Source organism: Paroedura picta, chromosome 4 (assembly GCF_049243985.1).
Source record: "Paroedura picta isolate Pp20150507F chromosome 4, Ppicta_v3.0, whole genome shotgun sequence".
Classification (NCBI taxonomy): Eukaryota; Metazoa; Chordata; class Lepidosauria; order Squamata; family Gekkonidae; genus Paroedura; species Paroedura picta.
Window position 1 is genome coordinate 60,454,259 of NC_135372.1, and position 18,880 is coordinate 60,473,138.

General features: G+C 42.3%; 1 long non-coding RNA gene across 8 annotated transcripts in view; it reads left to right on the forward strand.

Annotated features, from left to right (window-relative positions):
- The window catches only part of LOC143835445 (uncharacterized), an 86,269-nt gene that overhangs the window by 40,245 nt on the left and 27,144 nt on the right, over positions 1 to 18,880 (forward strand). For all 8 annotated transcript variants that reach the window (XR_013230143.1, XR_013230147.1, XR_013230146.1 and 5 more), the window contains one exon: positions 4,814 to 4,967. This is a non-coding gene — a long non-coding RNA (uncharacterized LOC143835445). The remainder of the gene's footprint in view (positions 1 to 4,813; positions 4,968 to 18,880) is intronic.

The window sequence follows — 18,880 nt, forward strand, 5'->3', positions numbered from 1 at the left end:
ACAGCCTCAAGGGGAAGAGCATTCCACAAGCAAGGGGGCATTTTGAAAAAAGTCCTGCCTATATTCTCCATCCATCTCACCTCTGAAGGTGGGGGCACAGACAGAGGGCTTGTGAAGAGGCTCTTAACTGGCAGTCTGAACAGTACAGGGAGAGGCAGTCTTTCAAAAATCTCCCCCCAACCCTTGCCATTTAGGGATTTAACAGCATTTATCAAGAGGGTGAAAAATCAGATAAGATTTGAACTCTGGTGTTGGAGAAGGCTTCTGCAGGTTCCATGGATGGCTAATGTCACAAACAAGGAAATACTACAGCACATCAAGCCTGATATATCACTGGGGGGCAAAATCATCAAACTCCCCTTTACTTACCTTTGCCCTTTCATGTGATCCAACTCAATGGAGTAAGCAATTATGCTAGGACTGGTCAGTGGAAAAAAGAAACCAGCCCAACAAAGAACATGGTCATTAGATACAATCATAATGGATACTGGCCAGAAAATTACACAACTAAAAGAAGTGGAGTTAGATCGGATATTGTGGCAGTAGTTATGCCATAGGATTGCCAAGAGTTGGACTCAACTAAATAGCTAATATCATCATCATCAAGAGGATGAGATTCATTATTATAGAAGGCTACTATTTGTAATGACAATTATAACAACATTTCAGGTACAAATCAGCTAAAGTGACCTTTGTTAATAGTTTAATTTTTTTCTGTGAAAATAATCACAAGGAGACAAAAATGCAGAACTCCTTCATTTTGACTAGATTGTGCCCTCAACATAGTGTTGACAACCTAAAGGTGGAGCCTGGAGTTCTCCCAGGATTACAACTGCCTATAAAGATCCATTTCCTATAAAGCCTATAAAGATCTATTTCCTTGAGGCAGGGGTCCCCAACCTCTTTCTGTGTGGCCCTCTAACCAGCTTGTCTGCTGCTATCACCCTCAGGGCATTCTCCCTCAGACCCATACTGCTGTTCATCCTGTCCTTTTCTTGCAAAAAAGTGCAGGTCAAGGCTTACTGATGACATTACATTACATTTTAAGAGTATCTGTTGCAAACCTTGACTTGGACATCAATGCCTTGGCTAACAGATAACAGCCACAACAATCACAGTGACTAGGTAAGCACATGTAGCTAAATAAAAGGATTCCACGGTAAAATATTGTTCCAAAATGGATTGCATTAAAGTTACATTTCTTCATTTACCTTTGAATGTTTACTTTTGATCTAAATAAGTAGGTTAATAATTTTGTTACATTTTGGTTTAAGATGTGGTCCACTGGGAATGTTAATGCAGCCCCCGTGTGCCAAAAGGTTGGGGACTCCTAGGGAAACTGGAAGCTTCAGAAAGCAGAAATCTTAAAGTGACATGAGGTTCCCATTAGGGGTGCCAGATCCATCCTGGCACTCACCCAAGGATGAGGGATTTATTCATTTATTAATTCATTCATTTTCTCATATATTTATACCACCCTCCCATATGGCTCTGTGCAGTTTACATGGAACATTATGAGGTATATTAAACATCAAAGATATAAACAGCAGTTATTACAAAACACAACATGAATAGTTTCAACAAAGGATGTAAGTTAACAATTACTGCAACTGGTCCAATTTAACAATATCAGGAGGAACAATTTTAACAGAACTCCTAGGGAGGTTGGAGGGTGTGTCTTGAGTGGGGGGACCTGTGGATATTGTTGGGTCAGTTTAGCCTCAGTCGAATGCCTGGTGGAAGAGCTCCCTTTTGCAGGCCCTGTGGAGATAAGAATGAGAAAGGACCAGGCTTTGTCACTCATGTCACACAGGAAGAGACATCATCATGCCAGCAATGTCTGGCTGGAGCTCTAGTATTTGGGCAACAACCCTATAGTAAAACTGGCTTCTACTCTAGAGTTACGATGGATTTTGCATCTGGAACTGTTTGAAATTTCCGTTTTATGCTTGGCAATTTTATGCCAATAAAGGTACTCTGACTCTGAATCTCTAGAGTTTTCGCTCAAATTCCAGAATGTTGTTCAGACTTTGCTGACATGATGGTGTCAATACCTGTGCAATGCTGGCAATGAAGCCTAGGCCTTCTTTTTCCTGATAAGTCTCTGCACTGGTCAGTTGATTGGTGGTTGGGGGTAGGGACTCCCACCTCCACTGGGAGGGGGTCTTGCAACCCTCATCCCCATTGCACTCCACCCATTCCTCAAACTCTGCCCTCCCCAGTCACAATCCGCAAATCTACAGTACTTTCCCAAGCCATAGTTGGCCACCCTACCTCAGTATTAAATTATATACCCCCCCCAAAAAAAGGGGGTTCTAAGTAACTCTGTTAATGTCTGAAAATCATATTGCTGTTAATGGCACAACCACAGATGAAAAGATGTCAACTCACAATGAATATGACATGTAAGGGGAACAGGTGTAGCCCACCTGCCAATTTATTTTATTCTAAATGCTGCTTCTTGCAGATCTCAGCTGGAAATGCAAAGGGGAAGATTCTGCCCCACTTTGGCAAATTACCCAACCTCCCATCTTGTACTTCCTGCCAGCCTCTGGGAGCAGCTGCCTCCCAGCACCTCCCTTTGCAAATATTAGTAAACACAGAAGAAGACAATTTGTGTTGTCATCTGCCTAGGTCCCCTGGATTAGTATGCAAATAAAGAGGCAGCAGAACAGGCCACAGCAGCAGCACTAATGCTCTAAGTGATCTTGCAGTGTAATTAGAATTTGTTTCATCACACTAATTTGACATGGCAAATTAGTGTAGCTAAGAGAAGGGCCTTTTGAGCAGAGCCAGGGTTCCAGTATGTACACAGAAACTTGCCAGAAAGTCCACCTGCTCGGGGGACTTGTGTAACATTGTTGAGAAGTGACAATTAACAAAAGCTCTAGAAAATAGCAGTTTGTTTTATTGTTAATCTGGCAACTTGATAGGTTAGATTTCCTCCTGCCACTGACTGATCTGATGGCTCAGAGAACTTAGCGTGCAGGCAAATGAGAAATCCATCATTGCTGAGTGAGGATCAGCTGTATTGTTCTACAATTATACACATTTAAAAAATGTCCGCCGTAGTAGCTAGGTGATTGCAGATTGTGCTGCTCCAGAGAAGGTCAGGGGCAATTTCAAGTAGACTTCTAATTTGAATACACCACTGCAGCATTAATTCAACAAGGTGTGCCTCCATTGCATATTAAAATGTAAGACAATGAGCACTAATGAGAGAATATGTTGCTATGTATGATCTTAGTTCAGGTTGTATCAACAGCTTAATTATGTATTAGGTAGTTATGGATAAAGGAAAACCTGAGTATAAAACCCCATCTGAGGTAACAAGCAGTGAAATCCCATACACACATCCAAGGTTTAAAATCCTAACAATCTGCGCCAACCTTCTACCATTATTCGCACCCAGAATTTTTTGAAACTGGTTCCTGAACAGCAAAGTGTTCCATATGTGAATGTGACAGTATCTTTGGGGTATCTGAATGAAAAGTTGGCCAACTCACTCACACGGCTTAGGAACAAATTTTGCCTACTTCCAAAAATGGAAGAGAACAGGACTCCAGGCAGACAGGCATGCATTTATTTGTGTTTGACCATTCATAGCTCCTTGGCTGGAAGTACTGACCATTTCTGCATGAAGAATCTGCCCCTGGACAGCCTTCCAATGTTGATGGCTTTTAGAGCCCCCTCCACATGGCATTGCCTGCATCCCAAGACTGTCAAGGAGCTGGGTAGAGTTTGGGCTATTTTTAACTTGCAGTGAGGGAAATCACCAAAGCTGGATTTACCACCCTCAATCACATGTCCCATTGGTGAGCAACCAGTGAGCAACCAGGGGCAAGACCGTGTGGAACGGGGAAAGCGCAGTAGTCTCTGCAGCATTGTCCCACCCTCACACCCACCTTCCCCTCTCCATTTCCTGCTCCAAATTTTTTTTAATGGTTCAGTCTGCATTGCTGCATGACTGCTAACCTACATTGTTAAAGGTAAGATAAAATCTTCTTTAAAGTTTCCATGGTCTTTTTGGTATCAGGCAGGCAAAAACAGTCCTTTTTCTGTTTTCTGGAGGTGGGGAATGATTTGGGAAAGAGAGGTGGGTGGGTGATCAAGCCTCCTTCTCCTGATCATACAGGGGTCTGAGTGCTTTCTTTTTAAGGCAACCATATACACAAAATGTCTTTTTGGGCTCCAGGGACCATGACCAGCCTTCTCACAACTTGGGCATGCAAAAATAGCCCCGTTTCTGTTTTCTGTAGGTGGGAAATGAGTTGGAAAGGTGGGGGTTATCAAGCATGCTTCTCCCGATCATACAGGGGTATGAGCACTATTTTTTAAGCCAACCATTTACACAAAATGACTTTTTGGGGTAAAGGGACCATGTTCAGCATCTCAGTAATCCACCCAGACAGAAACAAAGTCCAAAAGAACATGAAACTCAAAGGGGGGTGGGATGCTGTATTGTTCTGCCGTCTCTCCATAGCAACATGGCAGTGTTGATTTTTATTAAAAATACATCTGTGTTGTGTCATTACCACACAGCAACACAGAAGTGCCTTTTAAAAAAAAAATAATTTTGAAGCTCGGGGACGGGAAGAAAGTTATTATTTATTATATTTATTTATTATATTTATTATATTTATATACCGCCCTCCCCAGAAGCTCAGGGTGGTTTACATAAGAACAAAGAACAATACATAAAACAGTCTATAAGTTTCAGTCCATGTGAGAACTGCTGTGCTGTGGTTGGTGGCTTGCTGTGATTGACAAGCCAAGGAGCAGAGGGAGAAGTTCATTGTGCTTTCCCTTGCAGCCTTGTCAGGAAGCAGAAATGTGGGAGGGGTCTTCCATGAGAAGGGCTGCAAACGTAAGATTTACCATCCAGCATCAGCAAGCAGGAAGCCACTCGTGTTTTACCTCTCCATGCAAAAATGGTCACTGTTTTCATTAGCCCTACATTACTTAAGGTAAGAAGATAAATTACATTTGTTTGTTACATTAATTAGGTCATCACTGGAGTACACAGGATAATGGTTTACTTGATATAAATAAAATCTGCTGAGCACTCTGAGGCTGCTAATTATGAAAGGGTCCAAAATTCAGCCTCTCATGGCGGACTCCAGGGGAGGGTTAGGGAGGGGATCCTCTCAGTCCTGGGCCTCCACTGGTTTAATTTAAATTGTGTTAAGTAACAGGAGGGCTCAATGGGGCTTAGTTGATTTTAGCATATAATTTGGTGTGCAGGCTGAGATAACTTTGGTTTGACTGTATGGCCAGTAGGAATTTTTAAGCAGGATATGATTGCTCATCAAACTAACAACTCTCAGACAACTCAGTAGATAGGGTAACCCACAGCAAAAACAACATACATCACCTGTTAATAAATGAGCTCCAGTTTAGCTCATGTTGTGAGTCTCTAGTCTTCATTTATGGGGTGGTAAAGGCAAGTGAGATTTTTATCCACGCTTGCTCAAATATAAAAGTAGGCCAATAATATACATTTTGCTGTTGAAGGTTGAATGTAATTTAAATAGTAGATCATGCATATGATTGTTGCCCTAAGTTTGGTGTACCCATAAGGTAGAAATGATGTGGTTGAGGAGGCAGAATGAACTGTACCACTTCAGATCATGGAAATACACATCTAAACACTGCCTGCGATGCCGCGGGCGCCGCGGACTAAATAATTTGCTCAGGGGTAATGAGGCGGGATCTGTCCGTGATGAGGAAGGGTCCGGATTGGACCCTTCCTCTGGACAGACAATCAGAGGGACCAATCGGCAGGCGCTTTGCGCCTGCCAATTGGTCCCTCTGATTCCCAGCCCCAGCAACTGCAAGCCGCGCACAGCACGGCTCGCAGTTGCTCCCAGCCTGATGCAGCGAGAGGCGTCAGGCCGCCACCAGACAGAGCTCCCGGCAGTCGCGCGGAGCGCGGCTGCCGGCGCCTCCCTGCCTCCGCCACCGCCACCGCCGCGGGCCTCCCTGCCGCCGCTGCCAGGGCCTCCCTGCCGCCGCCGCCGCGGACAGCCGCCCCCGGCACACGGAGCTGCCGCAGACAGCCGTCGCCACGGGACACCATGCTGGGTAAGTTCCTAGCGCCCGCTGTATCCCTCTTACAGCGGGCTATCTTTCTAGTTTTTTAATATTCCTCTATGTTAAAAAAACATAGCAACTGCAAATAGGATTCCAAACCAGCCAGCTGGTGGGGACAGAACTTTTCTTCTGCTGTGCTACTTTTCTGTTGCTTGGAATATTATGTTCAAAGGAACATTGTAAAGCTGGAATCCACCACCTGTTGTCTGAAGTACACGCTGCAGTCCATTCTACCACCTCAGGGCTTTGCTGCCTAATTACCACCTCTTTCTCCTGCATGTGTAAACCAGGCCTTAAACTGCATGGCAGCTGTGTGTGTGATTCCTAGCACAGATGTGCCAGTTTTCACAATGATACTGCAAATTCTTTCTTAGCAGTTTCCCATGGCCTTGTGAAAATTGGTGGCTCCGCACCATGAGCGCTGCTCCATATATCAAACCTTCCATGTGAAACAGTCTCAACATGGTGGCTTTTGAACTGGTCACCATGTAGCTGCTGTTTTATCTGAGATTGTCAGAAGGGCATGCACAAATGCTTTGAGGTTTCTGAGACATTAACTTTATGAGCTCCTTAACATAGAGAAGAAGCCAACTAACATGATATTAAATTTCTTCCAGCAAACTGACTCACAAATACTTTTACATATGACATGTCCCCAAAGGTTCCATAAACCAGAGCTTTGATTGCACTGATCCATAAACACTTCTTCTGTCTGTCTTTGTGTATCTCATTTATAATATTGTGTTATACGCAAAGAACTTCAGAGAAGAAATAAAATGTGTATTAATGGTGTAAATAGTGCAAATCATTTAAATACAAAATTAAATGGGTTGATTTTTATATTTCTAAATTCCTGATCACTGGTAAGTTTACTTATGGGTTCCCACAAGGTTCTCTTCTCTTGCCTATGCCCTTACACACACATACACACACTCATATATAAAGTCACTGTGATATTGTCCAGAACTCTGGGGTTGGGTATCATTGATATGCAGATGACACCCAACTCTATATTTCATTATCCAAGCCTCCAGATAAATCTGTCTTGGCTCTGAGCAGGTGCTTTGAGGCTGTGTCAGGTGGGTAAGGCAGAAAAAAAATTAAGCTGACACAAGACCAAAGAGGTTATACTAGTTGGCAAGGCTGATATCCTAGAGAAGGGTTTCCTAGCCAGGGTTCTGGGAAACCTTGGAGTTATGTAAGAGCTTCCCAGGGGTTATGCGGCCTTCACTGGAAATTCAGATGGCTGCTGACATCACAAGACATAGCTGGAGTCCATCTTCCCTGTTGCTCAACAGATCTAGTTTCAGGGCTTGATGGAGATTGACTCACTCTTGGCTTAGGTTAGAGCTGGGAATTGCAAGCTTAACAAAAGACTTTTCTTTTCCAGAGGGCATTTGAGTAGAATGAGTAAGATGATTTCATGTTGATTTATATTTTTATAAATGAAGCCGTTTTCCCTACATTGCTGCAAACCACCTTGAGGAACTTCAATTGGAAAAGCAGCTTTGTTGTTGTTGTTAGGTGCGAAGTCGTGTCCGACCCATTGCGACCCCATGGATAATGATCCTCCAGGCCTTCCTGTCCTTCACCATTACTCGAAGTCCATTTAAGTTTGCACCTACTACTTCAGTGACTCCATCCAGCCACCTCATTCTCTGTCGTCCCCTTCTTCTTTTGCCTTCAATCGCTCCCAGCATTAGGCTCTTCTCCAGGGAGTCCATCCTTCTCATGAGGTGGCCAAAGTATTTGAGTTTCATCTTCAGGATCTGGCCTTCTAAGGAGCAGTCCAGGTTGATCTCCTCTAGGACTGACCGATTTGTTCACCTTGCAGTCCAAGGGACTTGTAAGAGTCTTCTCCAGCACCAGAGTTCAAAAGCTTCAATTCTTTGACACTCGGCCTTCCTTATGGTCCAACTTTCGCAGCCATACATTGCAACTGGAAGACCATAGCCTTGACTAGATGCACTTTTGTTGGCAGGGTGATGTCTCTGCTTTTGAGGATGCTGTCTAGATTTGCCATAGCTTTTCTCCCCGGGAGCAAGCGTCTTTTAATTTCTTTGCTGCAGTTCCCATCTGCAGTGATCTTGGAGCCCAGGAAGATAAAATCTGTCACTACCTCCATTTCTTCCCCATCTATTTGCCAGGAATTGAGAGGGCCGGATGCCATGATCTTAGTTTTCTTGAGTTTCAAGCCAACTTTTGCACTCTCCTCCTTCACCCGCATCAAAAGGCTCTTTAGTTCCTCTTCGCTTTCTGCCATTAGAGTGGTATCATCTGCATATCTGAAGTTGTTGATATTTCTCCCTGCAATCTTGATCCCAATTTGTGACTCATCTAACCCCGCTTTTCTCATGATGTGCTCCGCATACAAGTTAAAAAGGCAAGGCGACAGTATACAGCCTTGCCGAACTCCTTTCTCAATTTTGAACCAATCAGTGATTCCATGCCCGGTTCTCACTGTTGCTTCTTGACTTGCATATAGGTTTCTCAAGAGACAGACAAGATGCTCTGGTATTCCCATCTCTTTAAGAACTTGTCACAATTTGTTGTGCTCCACACAATCAAAGGCTTTAGCATAGACAATGAAGCAGAAGTAAATGTTCTTCTGGAACTCCCTAGCTTTCTCCATTATCCAGCATATGTTGGCAATTTGATCTCTAGTTCCTCTGCCTCTTCGAAATCCTGCCTGTACTTCTGAAAGTTCTCAGTCCACATATTGCTGGAGCCTAGCTTGTAGGGTTTTGAGCATAACTTTGCTAGCATGAGAAATGAGTGCAATGGTACGGTAGTTTGAACATTCTTTGGCATTGCCCTTCTTTGGGATTGGAATGTAAACTGACCTTTTCCAATCCTGTGGCCATTGCTGAGTTTTCCAAATTTGCTGGCATATTGAGTGTAGCACTTTTACTGCATCATCTTTTAAGATTTTGAATAGTTCAACTGGAATGCTGTCCCCTCCACTAGCTTTATTGTTGCTCAGACTTCCTAAGGCCCATTTGACTTCACATTCCAGGATGTCTGGCTCCAGGTCAGTGACTACCCCCTCAAGGTTATCAGAAATGTTAAGCTCGCTCTTGTATAGTTCTTCTGCATAATTTTGCCACCTTTTAAAAATCTCTTCTGCTTTTGTGGGTCATTTTGGTCCTTTATCATATCCATCTCTGAATGAAATGTTCTCTTCATATCTCCAATTTTTTTAAAGAGATCTCTGGTCCTCCCTATTCTATTGTTTTCTTCTATTTGTTTGCACTCTTCATTTAAGAAGGCATTCTTACCTCTTCTAGCTATTTTCTGGAATTCAGCATTCAGTTGGATGTATCTTTCTCTTTTTCCCTTGCCTTTCACTTCCCTTCTCTCTTCAGCTATTTGTAAAGCTTCCTCAGACAGCCATTTTGCTTTCTTGCATCTCTTTTTCTTTGGGATGGTTTTAGTTGCTACCTCTTGTACAATGTTGCGAATCTCCATCCATAGTTCTTCAGGCACTCTGTCTATCAGATCTAATTCCTTAAATCTATTTGTCACCTCTACTGTATATTCCTTAGGGATATGATTTAATTCATACCTGAGTGGCCTAGTACTCTTATCTACTTTCTTCAATTTAAGCCTACATTTTGCCACAAGAAGCTGATGATCTGAACCACAGTCAGCTCCTGGTCTTGTTTTTACTGACTGTATAGAACTTCTCCATCTTTGACTGCAGAGCAAATAGTCAATCTGATTTCTGTGTTGACCGTCTGGTGTTGTCCATGTGTAGAGTCGTCTCTCGGGTTGTTGGAAAAGAGTATTTGCTATGACCATTGTATTCTCTTGACAAAATTCTACCAGCCTGTGCCCTGCTTCATTTTGTACTCCAAGGCCAAATTTGCCTGTTATCCCTGTAATCTTTTGGCTTCCTACTTTAGCATTCCAATCCGCCATGATGATAAGCACATCATTTTTTGGCGTTGCTTCTAGAAGGTGTTGTAGGGCTTTACAGAACTGGTCAACTTCATCCTCTTCAGCAGCAGTGATTGGGGCATAGACCTGGATTACTGTGATGTTGAATGGTTTGCCTTGGATTCGAACTGAGATCATTTTGGGGATTGTATCCCAATAATGCTTTTCCTACTCTTTTATTGATTATGAAGGCTACTCCATTTCTTCTGAAAGATTCTTGCCCACAGTAGTATACCTGATGGTCATCTGAATTAAATTCACCCATTCCTGTCCATTTTAGTTCACTAATTCCTAAAATGTCGATGTTCAGTCTTGTCATCTCTTGTTTGACAACATCCAGCTTGCCCTGATTCATGGATCTGACGTTCCAGGTTCCTATGGAATAAAAGTCTTTACAGCATCGGAATGTCTTTTCGACACCAGTTCCCTCCACAACTGAGCATCCTTTCGGCTTTGGCCCAGTCGGTCATTCATTCTGGTGCTACTCATACTAGCCGTCTGCTCATCCCCAGTAGCATATTGGACACCTTCCGACCTGAGGGGCTCATCTTCCGGCGTCATATTGTTTTGCCTTTTGAATCTATCCATAGAGTTTTCATGGCAAATATACTGGAGTGGTTTGCCATTTCCTTCTCCAGTGGATCACCTTTTTTCAGAGCTCTTTGCTATGACCTGCCCGTCTTGGGTGGCCTTGCACGGCATAGCTCATAGCTTCACTGAGCTATGCAAGCCCCCTTGCCACAACAAGGCATCAATCCTTGAAGGGGAAAAAGAGGCTTAAATATGCTTAATGAATACATCTGAATCAAACTTTTTGATATTGACAGGGTAAACCTGAGTTCAAATTCCTGATCAGCCATTGAGAACAAGATGGGTAGCCACATCAAAATGTCTGTAGCAGTGAAAAAGATCAAGAGTCCAGTAGAACCTAAAAGACTAACACATTTGTGGCAGGGCATGAGTTTTTTGTGGGTCAGTGCTTCAGAACATCCAGATACATTAAGAACAAGTGACTGTGAACCAGTCACTGTGTTTTAGCTTCAACTACACGAACACAGGAAGGTGCCTTATATTGAGTCAGACCATTGGTTTATCAAGATCAATACTATCTACTATGACTGCCAGTTGCTCTCCAGGGTCTCAGGCAGAGGTCTGTTGCATCACATGGTTGCTGAAGAAGATGGAGATAGAACCTAAGACCTTCAACATGCAAAACAGATGCTTTGCCCCTGAGCCACAGCTCCTCTCCAGGGTTATTGTCAAGATAAAATAAATAGTACACCCTTGGTGTCTATGCTACTTTGAGCCACAAAGTATAGGGTTGCCAATACCCAGTCCAGGACTGGATATCTCTCAGAATTACAACTGATCTCTAGACCACAAAGATTAATTCCCCAGGAGAAAATAGCCACTTTGGAGGGTGAACTGTATGACATTAAGGTCCCTGTATCTTAACTTCCTCAAGCTCAACCCACAATCACCAAGAATTTCCTAATCTGGAAACCCTAAAGTAAAGGTATCCCCTGTGCAAGCACTGAGTCATGTCTGACCCTTGGGGTGACGCCCTCTAGCGTTTTCTTGGCAGACTCAATATGGGGTGGTTTGCCAGTGCCTTCCCCAGTCATCCCCAGTATAAGGGTGGGATAAAATAAAGAAAACAAATATTCATCTTGCATGTACAGATATTCCTGCCTGTGATTTAGCATGTGAGTAACAAATCAGAGTAAAGATTCTGCCATTCATATGACAGCTGAACCATATCACCGCTCGTTTCTATGTGAGTCAATTAACAAAGCTTGCAATTTTTCCCAAGCAATGATATGGGCAGCCCTCCCCAAGAGGAGGACAAGCATTTTTCAAGACCACAAACACCACTAAAAGCTGCGTAAGTCTGACAAGGGAAGCTGGTGGACAAAATAGAGGGATCTTATTATGCAGTTAATAACAATATGCTCTATGCTAACCAAACGGCATGGCTATTTTTTTTTAAGGCAAAAGAAAAGGACATACTTTTCTGAGTGTGGTTTGAGGCTACAGAGAGAGTTAAATAAACATATGATAACAACACCAATCAAACCACTTTGCTTAAAGCCTGCAGAGTCAATCTGCTTCTGGCTGAGGAGCTACCAGCCAGCAAAGGCAAGCTAATTAGACACAGTCAAACACTTAGGCAATCACACCTTGCGAATGTAAGCGTCTTCCTGTCATTTGGCAAGTCTCTCAGCTGCCTCCGAGCGTGAGACAACAAATCCCTTGCAAACAAGTTCCTCACTCTCCCCGTTAGTGCGATCTAACAGAGCACAATGGCGAGAGGTGAAAGGTGGCCGTCTAGTCAGGTAATGACAGCCACTCGAACAGCCCACATCAAAGAGTGGCACTTGTTTAGACTAGCCTATTTGCACCTACCGACAGAGGGCCTTTTTAATGTAATTATTAGCCTCTGCGGCCCTGCTTAGGGTTTGAAAATAGCATTCATTTTCATCTCGCTTGGGCTACTGCTGCTCTCTCTCTCCTATTCCGTCTCAGTCACCTCATCTCCTAGCAGAGGCGGAGGAGAAGGGCTGAATTAACAAGAACAATTTGGCAGGTGAGTTATGTGACAACAACAACAGCTAAAATATGCGGAAGGGGGACATACACACAATCGAAACAGACAAAATTTGACAATATGTATTTTTATCACTCTGCCAACATCAAAATTGTTTTCTTTGAAAAAGAGAAGAGAGGCAACCTCCAAACTGTTCACAGGGAACATTATAATTTGTCTATTAAATATTTAGCCCTCAAAATAAACTTTTCCATCCTTTTTGGACAATAATACAGTTGTCTGACAGTTAATTTTTAACTAGTTTACAGTACAATCCTATGCACAGTTTCCTGGCTAAAAAGAACAAAATTTAAGTCTAAGGGCACCTTTAAGATCAAACAAGTTTTATTCTGGGTGCGAGCTTTCGTGTGCACGAGCCATGGAAGCTAGAACAGGTGATTAGTTTGTTGTCTATTGAGCCTGGACTGGAGAAACTTGGGTTCACATCCCCATTCAAATGTGAAGGCCTCTCATGTGCTTTCTCAGCCTAGTCAACCACACAGGGCTTTTATCAAGATAAAACGTGCACTCACCTGGGATCCTTGGAACAACAGTGAGGTAAAACAATTCCTTTCCATTTTTTCATGCATTCTCAATGTTTCTTAGTATAGCCACTCTCCTTCCCCATCTTCATCAACTGGAGAATTATTTATTTTAAACTTTTCTCATTATGTACATTTCCACCTTTCTTCTCCAGTAGACATGACATTCCATTTGTGTGGTTGTTTTGAATATGTTTTGCCTTGACATTCCATGGTCTCCATTATTTCTAAATCCCATGTAAAGAGAAACACCACTTTTTATACTACATCAAAGGTATCGGTGATCATGTATGTATGTGTGCATTTGTGTGTTCAAAGCAGTGACCAAGTTTAAAAAAAAATCTCACCAAAAGACATCAGAGGACAAATCAGGGATATGAAAACCTTACAATAGAAGATAACTGATTATCATACTTTTTCCAGAAGGAGAGGGGTTCTAGACTTGGATATGTGCAACAGGCCACTGAGAAAAGAGGGGGGTTACATGTGTTTCCTCTACTACTACTACTACTACACACCTCCCCAGTGCTGCATGCTAAGGACTACTGCTTCAATCTGGATGACTCTCCCCTTCCACAACTTGCAGCATACCTTGACCCTTCCCTCTTCACCTCTGTGAAGGAAGAGATCACAGCCTTTTTGATAATACTATCAAATAGCCTTTTTGATAATACTATCATTGTTTGTTTCAGGGGGGATAGATTTTTTGGATCTGGGTATGGGAAATTCTTCTCTAAGTTAAAAGATGCTGAGTTTGGGTATTCAAGCATCCTCAAGTAACGTTGAAGTGAAGTGAAACGTTTGAGAATAGAACAGGGACCAGAATCAGAGAAAGATAGGGCTGCTATAATCTGGTCACTTTATTTATCTTCACTACCATGTACATGAGACTGATTCCTACAATTTTCCCAAAGGCAAGGTAGAAGCTTCTATAATGGCACATCTGGGAGGCCATAAGGACTGTATGAGTCGCTACTGCAGCAGAAAATGCAGGGAGCCAACACAGAGTGGAAAAGGAAAACTATCACAATAGAAAGGAATAAGTATTTATTCAAGATTCAAATGAGTAGCCGTGTAGGAGTTATCGTGGCTGTGTGTGGATGCTGTGGCACAGGTTACTAATGTAACAAGATTAACTTTTGCTTATATATTCCTACTGTTATGATGGTCAGTCTGAGGAAAAGTGCTTGCACTCGAAAGCTCTCACCTTGAATAAATCTTTGTCGGTGTTAAACATGATACTGGACTCTGATTTTAATATTTATTCAAGTTTAAATGTTTGTGAGTCAGAACTCACTTCATTCGATATCACATAGATGGGAACTAACTTTATATCAACCACTGGTTGGGTCCTGATCTGACAGCTCAGAACAATTTGGAAGGACAGTTGTTGTTAGGTGCGAAGTCATGTCCGACCCATCGTGACCCCATGGACAATGATCCTCCAGGCCTTCCTGTCCTCTACCATATCCCGGAGTCCATTTAAGTTTGCACCTACTGCTTCAGTGACTCCATCCAGCCACCTCATTCTCTGTCGTCCCCTTCTTCTTTTGCCCTCGATCGCTCCCAGCATTAGGCTCTTCTCCAGGGAGTCTTTCCTTCTCATGAGGTGGCCAAAGTATTTGAATTTCATCTTCAGGATCTGGCCTTCTAAGGAGCAGTCAGGGCTGATCTCCTCTAGGACTGACCGGTTTTTTGCCTTGCAGTCCAAGGGACTCGCAAGAGTCTTCTCCAGCACCAGAGTTCAAAAGCCTCAATTCTCTGATGCTCGGCCTTCCTTATGGTCCAACTTTCGCAGCCATACATTGCAACTGGGAATACCATAGCCTTGACTAAATGGACAGAGATGTGGTGATTTTCCCTAGCACCAAGAGGAACCAACCAATATTTTAGGAATAGGAAGGCAGAGATCTGGTAACAGTGAAGTATGTAGCCATTGTGCCATAAACTGAGATGAAGTACAAAGGAAATAGAAACATTTGAGGAAGGGATGAATTGCATCAACAGTTATGATATCTCTTTGAACTGACACCACCATTTTAAAGGACTGCTCTAGCCCTGCCAAATGTCATAGTTTGATCTATACTGTAGAAGTCCATAACATTTTTGACATTAGTAATGGGGGGAGGGGGCTGAAGACCAAGGGTAGAATTACAGTTTTATCTTTTTCTTTAAATAAAACCTTTTCACTGACAAGAAATAAAATAAAGAGGGTTATTGATGTACACTATTGTCCCTTTTCTTTCTTTCTTTCTTTCTTTCTTTCTTTCTTTCTTTCTTTCTTTCTTTCTTTCTTTCTTCCTTCCTTCCTTCCTTCCTTCCTTCCTTCCTTCTGCACAAAATATTTTTAGACACATTAATTTGAACAATGAAATGCCATACTGCCTATGACTATACTCTAGAAAATCCAACCACACTATATTTTATGATATTTCTGTAAATAAGAATGTTATCACAAACTGTCTAAAATGAAGAAGGAAGGGGGCTTGGCAAACATCTCTGTAGAGGACATTTCTCAATTATACCTCCTGAGAAGTCCCTACTATGAGCTCCACAATGACAATTTTTCTGACAGAATGAAACATGTAGTTAGATGATATTTTGAGGAAATGCTTATGGGAGATGTTACTTCTGTTATTATGACTTGAGCTGTTACGGGATTTACATATGATAGGTAGGCCTTTAAAATGTTGACTAGTACAGCTGAATGAGAATCAGTGCTTTTTAATATTCTGAGTCCCATTACAGGACAAAAAGGCAAGTAGCACTTTGATATTTACTTATCCAGCAAGCTGAGGAAGGAAATAAAAATGTAAAGGAAGCTGTTTTGCATGTGATATGAAAGAGAATGTGGTGTAGTGGTTAATAGTAGCCTACTTCACAAAATGCCTGTTATGGGGTTGGAGGAAAGTGGATTGTAAGCTGCTTTGAGACTCTTTGGGGCAGGGAAAAGTAGGGTGTAAAAACACTCTCTGTGTTTTCTTTTATGTCACCCCAAGGGTCAGACATGACCCGGTGCTTGCACAGGGGATACCTTTACCTTTATCAATACACCACAGATGTTTTGTGTGTGACCATTACAGATGTTATCCTTCCTCTCCCCTCACAGAGTGAATCACTTAGGAGATTTTAAGCATGGACAAGGGGAAAGATAGGCAGTGTCATGTGGTTGTTAGAGTTCTGAACCTGAACTGAGGAAAGCCCAAGTCAAATTTATACTCACTTATGAACCGTGGTGGGTGAACTTGGGCCTCTCTCTCTCTCTCTCTCTCTCTCTCTCTCTCCCCCCCCCCAACCTGCTCCAGAGGATATTATATCCTAATAAAATGCATGGGAAGAATCAAGTACCCTGAACTCCTTGGAGGAAGGTTGCTATAAAAAAACTATTTATAGGAAAAAGGTGGTTGTTTTCCAAATGCCAAGGATATTTGTGGGTTTCAGATTTTGTAAGAGTTTATTCTAGTAATAATGAACCATGATTTCTGCCATTTGTCTTATATTATTGAAATGGACCAGTACTGCCCCCTTATTTCCATGAAGTTAAATGAAATCTAGATTCGCTATATACCAAAACTCCAGCTCCAAAATGATCCTGTAATAACCCTACAATTTTGACCAAACAGAAATGTCTTATGCCTGCTTGGCAATTCACTTCCAGTTGTGTTGCCCCTGGTTCTTAGACTACCATGCCACAGTAAAACAAAGAGGGGTAAACTATGTGTAAAGGTAAAGGTAAAGATATCCTCTGTGCAAGCACCGAGTCATGTCTGACCCTTGGGGTGACGCCCTCTAGCGTTTTCATGGCAGACTCAATACGGGGTGGTTTGCCAGTGTCTTCCCCAGTCATTACCGTTTACCCCCCAGCAAGCTGGGTACTCATTTTACCGACCTCGGAAGGATGGAAGGCTGAGTCAACCTTGAGCTGGCTGCTGGGATTGAACTCCCAACCTCATGGACAGACAGCTTCAGACAGCATTTCAGCCACTTACCACTCTGCACCACAAGAGGCTCTTAAACTATGTATAATAGTCATCAAGTGTATAACAGTCACCAAAAGTAGCAGACTGCACTCCTCTCCCCATTACAACTTAGTGCAACTTATCCATTGCAACATTTTATATTAGCTTATTGCAAGCAGCAGTAGCAGCAGCCAATGAAGTGGTAGATGCCTGGAGAAAGTCATTATGATGTTAGGACACAGAAAATTATACTAGATACTAAAAAAGAATGGCAGATTAGACATCTTGATTAGCAGCAACACTTTTAAGCACATCATAACTTCTAGTGTGAAGCTTAAGGCATCTGAGTCCTGTGTAGTTAGAGCCACACAGACACATGGTTGACTCACAGAATGAATTCTTCATTAATTAGACAATCTTAAATATTCATGATTAATTCACACAGGTGAAGAATTAAATCTGGAGTACAGAAGAAACTCTTAGGCCACTTCCACACATGCAAAATGTAGCTGGACAGCCCCCACATGTTGGCAGCATATTCAGCCCCCTCCATATGACATTGCCAACATCCCTAGGCTGTCCAATAGGCATCTTGTGATTTTGGGTGGCTCAGGTGCTGCAGTTCAGGCGGCATGGCTCAGGTGGCCCTGCTTAAGAAGTGGGAGGGAGAGGGAGGGCAGGAGTCTAAGGCAAGTGGGGAAGGGAAAAACTGAGCAGCAGGCAGGTGGACCAGTGGGGTGGCGGTGAGAAGAGAAGCAGAAGGGACAGGGGTATGACACATGAGAGGAGGAAGGGAAGGAGGCACTTGGCCAGTGAGGCAGTGGTGGCTCGGCAGCTAGACTTAGGACCACTAAAGAGAACTTTAATGGCAGGGGTGGGAATCTGTCTCCCTGCAGTTGTGGGTAGGAGACATCACGCAGTTTGGCCCTCCATGTGGAAATGGCCTGATTATATCAGTGACAACAATCTTGGAAAATTAATATTTTGTGGAATTCCTCCATGTAACTTTTGACTTTTAGACAGTTTGTGATAACATTCTTATTTACAGAAATATCATAAAATATAGTGTGGTTGGATTTTCTAGAGTATAGTCATTGGCAGTATGGCATTTCATTGTTCAAATTAATGTGTCTAAAAATATTTTGTGCGGAAGGAAGGAAGGAAGGAAGGAAGGAAGGAAGGAAGGAAGAAAGGAAGGAAGAAAGAAAGGAAGAAAGAAAGGAAGAAAGAAAGAAAGAAAGAAAGAAAGAAAGAAAGAAAGAAAGAAAGAAAGAAAGAAAGAAAGAAAGAAAGAAAGAAAGAAAGAAAGAAAGAAAGAAAGAAAGAAAGAAAGCTTGGCACTCACGTATCAAAAAATCACTCACTTTGCTCCAGTTTCTATTCCTTTTTTATTTTTTTTTAAGTCATACAGATAAAAGGAACATTTCAACACTGAGTAATAAGCCAAGATGTGGCTCAAAAAAAGACCCGAGGCAAATTAAAGCCCAATTTAACTCCTACTCAATAACTTCACTTTTTCTGAATCAATCATTTATGTAGAGAAAAATTTCAACTTACCATACCAGAACACTCAATTAATAGCCATTATCCTTCTGGCCAGGTGTATTTGGAGATGGAATTGGGGAATAGCCTAGAGAAAAGTCCTGATATTTCCATTTAGGTTGCCACATGATGCCATTACACAATATGAAGAAGTTGGCAAAGAAGCTTCAGCCTGAAAAAACTATTTGAACAAACCATTTGATGAAAGCCTCTGAATA